The 7,854-nt window shown below is 33.6% G+C and overlaps 1 long non-coding RNA gene across 2 annotated transcripts; it reads left to right on the top strand.

Annotated features, from left to right (window-relative positions):
- The first annotated feature begins 243 nt into the window (after positions 1-243).
- Positions 244-2,640, top strand: LOC142632064 (uncharacterized). Of its 2 annotated transcripts, XR_012843721.1 has the most exons (3): positions 244-445; positions 1,380-1,447; positions 2,301-2,640. It is a non-coding gene; the product is annotated as an uncharacterized LOC142632064 (long non-coding RNA). The 2 variants fall into 2 exon arrangements; XR_012843722.1 differs by lacking the exon at positions 244-445 and having other exon boundaries at positions 1,053-1,447.
- Positions 2,641-7,854: the final 5,214 nt, after the last annotated feature.

Genomic DNA, 7,854 nt, shown 5'->3' with positions numbered 1-7,854 from the left:
ATATGCTTGTTATCATCTTAATTACTTTAAGTGCATAAAAACTTTGATATTGTGATATTATAGAAGATATATGCTCTTTTAATGTTGTAGAAATGAGTTTTATAAAGTTAATGATATATATGTAGAGTTATATTATTTCTTGGGCATTTCTAGAAATATAAGCTTATAAGGGGGTGAAAAGTATAAACGCCAAAAGTTGAAAAAGTGGGTTGTGATCTTTTCTTTCCCTGGCATTACACATGCCCCCACCCCATAGTCAATTCCCTTATCTTTTCTTTTGCTGTACCAGAAGCTTCTTGCTTCATCTCTTTTTGCTATTTCTTTTCTTTTCCTTTGCTCTTACACGGCTATACCTCTCTCTCCCTCTCTCACCAAAACAAAATGTACCTCTCTCTAAGAAGAAATTAAGAGCCTAACACTAAAGTTTCAGCTTCAAAATTTGTGGGTAAGTAATCAAAACCTTATTTGATTTTAGAGTATTTTGATAGTATGATTGTTTGTTTATTTCCCTTTCTTTATTCTCTAATCCGATTTTAGAAGCTTAAATTGTGTTTCTATTTTGGTAAGTTGAAAGATTGATGGTGTTTTGGTCTATTGGATGTTTAATAATTTATTTTAATGTTTATAGTATTGGTATAAAAATACCCAAATGAAATGAAGACCAAATGCATTTAGTTGATGATTTTGTAAGAACATGCACTGAAGCTGTCACTGTGACAAATTTGATGTTTACCACAAGAAAATTTTGTATTAAATCATTTGCTGTGAATTAGGATGCTAGGAGTAGTTTTATGAATCCTAAGACACAAATAGTTGTAATGGAAGTGGTCTCACTGTATTTGAATTAATAAAAAAATAATGGTGTAATTTCTAAGTTCCATGAATTTCTGTTAGGACAGATTTGAGCATGTTGGCTTGTAAGATTTTTAATAAATCATGGTTTTATTTTTTGACTCTGAAATTTTTATGGCATATACTAGACATCCAGGGGAGTAGTTCTATAAAATTGCATGACATTTGGATATGTATGGACAACCCATTCGTATTTTATAAATGGGGATTTTGCTGCTGTTTTGAGCAGTAAGCAGTGTAGGATAACTCTGACTTTGTGGATTTAATTTTGAAGTTAGGGTGAAATGTTTTGAGCTATAAATTAACGTGCTTATCTTTTGGTATGTTTAGATCATAGATGAATTTTTATGCTCTGGTTTCTCTATGTTTTGGTATTTAATGTTTTTGATGATTGTACCTTATTTTTGGGGAAACATTATGTGATGGAAATTAAGATTTTATTAAGTTTGAGAGTTAGATTGTGTTTGAGGTATAAGTTTACATATTTAGGAAGAGTTGTTAGTAATAAATTTTGGTCTTTCATTTAGGTGACGAGAATGAGAACATAGACACTTGAGCTCCTCTTGTACGAATCTCTCGCGTCTTCTGTTTTCAAGTAAGGGATATGTGACATGTGCGTTTGATAAGTACAAGGAATATTTAGAAAATTATTATGCATCAAAACCTTTTAATTAGAGATATTACATATAATCATGATTTAAATAAAGAATTATGTTCGTGACTTATTGAATCCTATATATATATGATAATTTTAGCATATTGATGCTATTACTCATCTCACGAACATAGTATGTAAAGGATGAAATGAATATGCTACTGTTATGGAATATTTATGTAAAAGTATAATATCTGAAAAGTATAGTTTTTAGTTATTCCATTGTTATGATCTGAATTCAGCCAGTAGGGGTTATAGTACTGGTATTTCCATAGAGATTTTGATTGGCCATTAAAAGTGGGACTGGCTCTGCTGTACCCACCCTTGTTGGTAACCACCAACTTGTGGAGGATGTCAACCTACTCCTATGGTTGAAAGTATGCATTATGATATGATTCTGGAATTACCTAGTATTGTGGGGAATGCTGGATGCTTGGCACTATGTGCTGGAAGCCTCCCAAAGTTATGACAGACTTATAATTGGACTGACAAATATGTATTATAAATGAGCTATTAAGCTATTTGGAAGCTGTAAGAAAAGTATGATGATAAGAAAAGTATGTTCAATTATGTTTAAGTTTCTCATTATGTCCTTTTATTACTATATGAAAGGAAAATGAAATGTTTTCATCTGAAAGTTCATAAGTTATTTTAAGAACAATATGAATAGTATGAAGGCCATTTTATTAAAGCTGACATATCCATAAAATATTTGAATTATATGCATTCTTATCAAAGGCCCATAGAGCTTAAAACCTTACTGGGCTTCGTAGCTCACCCTATTATATTTCAGTGCATAGGTTCTTCCTGGAAGCAGCGAGAGTATTAAAGGTGGCAAGGATTTAGTAATTCTCATTTGTTAGATTGTATAATCCTTTTTGTTGTATAATAGTTTAGCTCTTTTGTTGTATAAGAGGAATCAAGATGTACTTGATCCTTGAGCACAGATGTAATTTAGAACCCTAGTTTGGTTTAAACCCCAGTTGTATGTCTTTGGGGTTGGGTTTGTAAATAAGAGTTTTTGCTAAATGTTTAGCTATGTAATATTTACATGAATACCTAAAGTTTCAGCCAAATGGTAATCTTGCAAAGTTCAAATGAAATGAATTTTCAATGTTTTTATCATTTTTGTATATTATGGTTTTTATGCAAGAAAATAAGTAGGTATACAGGAAACAATTCTTGATAAGTACCGTTAGTTTAGGTTGGTTCGTGTTAGTATTGAGGTTAACTTGATATTAACATGTCGGTCATACTCTAAATTCTGAAGTACAGGTTTGGGTCGTGACAAAAAGTGCATTTACGCATAAAAGAAATGAACCAACCATCTCTAGGCCCAAAATTTAAGATAGCAAGTCATTGATTCATATTGAAGGGTTAGTTTAAAAATAAATAAATAAACGAAGGGCCTATACGAGGAATGGGCTTACATCAGTGTCTAACGATAAGGTGGTAATATAATGATCCGTGTATGTTTTGGGAAAGTAGCAAGGTCTTCATGGTTTGGGTTTAAATTGGGGAAAAGAAATTGTTTGGGTTTTAACTACATGTGTGATTCTTGATATGTACAAAAAAAAAGTGCCACGTAATTGTTCCATTAGATGCAAAGTAAGAATTTAACAAAAATAAACTATGAAACCAATAACACTCATTTTTTAAATTTTAGGAATCAATTGAGCTCACTTGAAAGTTAAGGGATCAAAAACACACAACAAGCAAACTTCAAGGAAGACAATGTATTTTTACCGAAAATAATCAAATAAATAAACAAAACCCTTTTAGCTAACCAATCTCAAAGCTCATGTAATGTTATTGCATTGGAGATGTCAACTACCTACAAAGGTGTTGCTAGTTGATATAACTATGTTTGTTGTTTTGTTGTTTTTGAAGCTATTTAATATTTGACTCTTTGATTTTGTACATTAAATGAACATTTTTGTAAAATTTAATAAAAAATTAATTATAGATGATTTTTTGACATTTAAAAGAACATCAAGTTCAATTTTGATTGATGAATAGTGATAGGCCCAATAAATATCATTGTCCAGATGAGCTCATCAAGGGCCATCGTCCATCCCTTTGCAACATGGACGATGGTAGAAGCGCCATAGAGAGGAGCATTCAATGCCTTGGACGGTTACCAATCGGCTAAGAAGACCGTTGGAGACCCATCAAAGCCTACATTGAATGAGTCCAAATGCATTGCAAAAGAAGAAATTATACCCATGGTACAACGGCTTGAAAGAAAAAGGATGAATATAAGACATATTTCAGAACTAAACAAGGTATATACATACATACTCGCTAAAAAACTTTATTCACTCTAATTCTTATAAGCCCTCTCTGCCATTTCTAGTTGTTGACTTTACCATCGAAAACTCCGTGGCCGGTACCACACCGGTGACCACTTTCAGAGGATTCCATTCTTACTCTTGCAGGTATAGAGACAAAGTCTGTGCTAACTGTTGACACCCCATTTTACAACTTGCATATAACCAACCGGTAGATCTTCAGATTTGTGATACAAAACAAATCTTGATACTCTAACAATCATAATGGTATGTCATGAGTTTTGATCGGACTACCTGATTAAAAGTTATTATACAATCAATTTTCAATGATCATGGCTCACCTACACGATGTGCCCAATCACATCCTATCTTAAACACTTAATTTTGATTGGTTTCAACAAGAATTAATTTAAAATTAATTAACTGTGAATTTTGATTGGATTTCATTTTATTTATTTATTTATTTTTAAATAAAAAATGTTTTCCTTAATGGCATCTTATCTGCTCTTTTGAAAAACAATTTGGAGAGAGAAAGATATGATCCATGAAAATTTAAAAAAAAAAAAAAAAAAGAAAGAAGAAGAAAAATGCTCAAAAAACGTTATTATCTTCAGTAGAAACTTGAATTGCATTTTTGGCATGGAAAAAGTTGAAATTTGATTTTCTCTATTTCTGGAAACTTTGTAGAGAATTAAATTTTCTTTCAAAAAAAACTAATCCCGAATCAATTGGAATTTTGAGAAGAAAGTTATGGCCAAAATACGAAACAGGTGCAGAAGATAACACAAATTCAGCATTATCTTCAATTTTCTTTCAAAATTTCAAATGAGGATCAACATCCAATCTGATCAAGCTTATCTAATAGGCTTATTCCCTCCCTTAGCTTCAGAAGAAAGCTTTTGAAAAACAAGTTGGATAGGAAAACAAATACATTCTTTGAAAAATTTAAAAAAACAGAAAAACGCTCAAAAAAACGTTACTATTTTTAGCGGCAAATTAATTTGCATTTTTAGCCTGGAAAACGTTGAAAATTGGTTTTCTCTATTTCTTGAAAAGTTGTAGAGAATTGAATTTCCTTTTAGAAAAAATTAATTTTAAATCAATTGGAATTTTGAACAGAAAGTTAGAGCCAAAATACCAAACAGTTGCAGAAGCTCACACAAGTTCAACATCATCTTCAACTTCCTTTCAAAATTCACATGGGGATCAACACCAAATCCGTTCCAGCTCATTTAAACAGGTTTATCTCCTTCGTTAGCTTCAGAAGAAAGCTAATAACTTAGCTTTAAAGCTAAGCCATCGCTTCTCCTATAAATAGAGAAGACTTCTTCCATTTTCAGGACTCCGAATTCCCTCTAGAGAGCTAGTGTGAGAAAGCAAAAAAGAAAAGCTGTTGTGCAACCATTGTTCTTACTTTGGTTGTAGTTAAGTACTTCCTTGCTTTCTCCCTAGCCCTTTAAGTAATCACTTCCCCCTTTTAATTTATGTTCTATGTTGGTAAGTAGTTAATTATGTTCTTAACTTATTACACATGCTTGAATAAATGTTTAACAAGTCATTATTTGTTTCTTTCATGATTTGCTTGGATGAACATGCCCATATGTCTCATTGATATTCCTTTTAAATGCTTAGATGAACACTTCTAGGCTAATACACAAATTTTCTCTTGAATGCTTAGATGAACACTTCTAGGCTAAAACACAACTTTCTCTTGAATACTTAGATGAACATGTCTAGGTAGTTGTTTTACTTTGTTAAATGCTTGAACAAATATGTCTACGTATTTTGATTTTCTCTAGATGAACATGTCTAAAGGATTTTCCTTTACTTCTTTTCATAATTGCTTGGATGATCAAATATGTTTAAATGTTTTATTTATTTATTTTTTTTCTCTTTGCAATTATGTTGATGACAAATAACATGACAATTTTGTTTTTCTTTTTTTCACATGCTTAGATGAACATGTCTAGGCTAGGAATTCTTTGTTTACATTGATTTCTTGGATGAACATGCCATTACCTTCAAAACACATATTTGCTTACAATTCTTGCAAATTAACATGTTTGTATGACATATTGTTTGTATTTGTTTGACATGACATGATGTTGGCCACCTTAACCTAGGAGACCGGTTTACCGAGCGAGATGGGTGCTTAATCCCTTCCCATCTCGTAAATTAGTCTCCGAACCAAGATCAAGGGTTCTAGACTATGCTATTGTATATGCAATTTCACATTTTTTAGAATGTAACTAGGAAATAAAGCAATGTAATTTATTTTTCTTAAATTGTATCTAGGACAAAAAGCATTGTAAATTTTTATTACACAATTGATGTAAATTGTTATATATATTAATACAACAGAAGCATTTTTTATATTGAAGGTTTTCTTATTTTTCCATTTAAATTAAATAAGTGGCAACTCCATGTAAAACCGTCGATCTAGGAAGGAGTACATTTTACACTGAATTCGTTCATTTTGAGCATCACGATCCCACCCGTTCGTGCGGGTTAGGCCCAGTTTGAGAAAAAATTGGCGGGCCGGGGTCGCGGTCGCTCACAGTGGCGACTCCACTGGAGATGTTGAAGGCTAGACTCCAATTTAGGTTATGGTGGCCAACCATGTCATTAGTTTGTTTTTTGCTTTTAATAATATGTCATATTTGCTTGCCATAGCATCATTTGCATGATTGAAATTGTGATATGAATTGTGTATGTTGTCCAGAAACCACGGTAATTGTAGCTATGGATCGCGGTCCTCCTAGATTCGAGTACCAAGTGGTGAACCTACCACCCCTTCACCTAAGACTCACTTGATCTTTCTTGCGTTTCGTAAAGGACAAACTCTACCGTTTGGACCAACGCGGCGTTCGTACGTCACAAGTTGGGAGGTACAACGTCCTAGCTTTTGGGGAACCTATTAGCCTACCTTTTACCTTCATATAAGAAGCCATTGAACCAATCTTTAGGTCAATCCCATAAAATACATTGCATCTCATGAATGTGTTTGGCCGTTGTTTGATCCATGATGTGCCTTAGTCCAATGCTTAGGCCCATCATAATTGTTTAAGATTTCTTAAAATAAAAATAAAAATCTACCTTCTACATTTTGGTTGAGACCAAAGAATCTCAATCAGGGTTCAAGCCCACCTAGTTCAAAGCATAACTAAAAGCTCAAGACCATCAAGCTTAAAGTCATCAAGATTAAAGCCACCAGTCTTAAAGTGCAAGGCCCAAGAAAACATCAAAACCAAGGCTTCCAATTAAGAAATGGCCAACAACCAAGAAGATCGACACATGAATGATCATAGGGAACAACCACCTCTCACCACTCAAGATTTACTCAATACTTTGGTAGCAGGTCAAGTCCAACTCCAAAAGGACATCCAAGCATTGATCCAACAGATGGAGAACAAGAACTCTCATGAATCCTCTAAGGCCCAAAATGATAATGGACCCAGAAATTCTAAAGAAAGCCATGACTTGGTGTTGACTGAAAATGAGAAGAAGATGGTTGAATGAATGGACCAAATGGAAAAGCTCCTAATGAGATCTAGAAGGGTTGAAGAAGCTATGGATCTGCATTCACTTTCGCTCTTTCCTCAAGCAAGGGCCCCACCAAAGTTTAAGATGCCAACATTGGACAAATTTGATGACACGAGCTACCCTAAAGCCCATCTAAAAATGTACATAAGGGCATTGCAACTCTTGGGAGCTGACGAAGAGTTACTGGCCCAAATGTTTCAAAATACACTCACCGGAGCTGCCCTACGTTGGTTCCTAAATTTGGAGGGTTCTCGATCTCGGACTTGGGAAGATATGTGCCATGAATTTTACAAGCAATACAAGTACAATACTGAGCTGGACATCACTCGACGAGACCTTGAGACAATTAAGCAAGATTCCAATGAATCTTTTCATGCATTCATCATAAGGTGGAGGAAAAAAGCAGCCTAGATGACTGTTAGGCCCAATGAGGAAGAACAATTGAACATGATTGTGAAGAATCTCCTTCCGACCTACAACAAGTATCTATTTGCTCGATACTTTCCCAACTTC

Source organism: Castanea sativa, chromosome 4, assembly GCF_040712315.1.
Source record: "Castanea sativa cultivar Marrone di Chiusa Pesio chromosome 4, ASM4071231v1".
Classification (NCBI taxonomy): Eukaryota; Viridiplantae; Streptophyta; class Magnoliopsida; order Fagales; family Fagaceae; genus Castanea; species Castanea sativa.
This window is presented reverse-complemented; position numbering and strand designations above follow the sequence as displayed.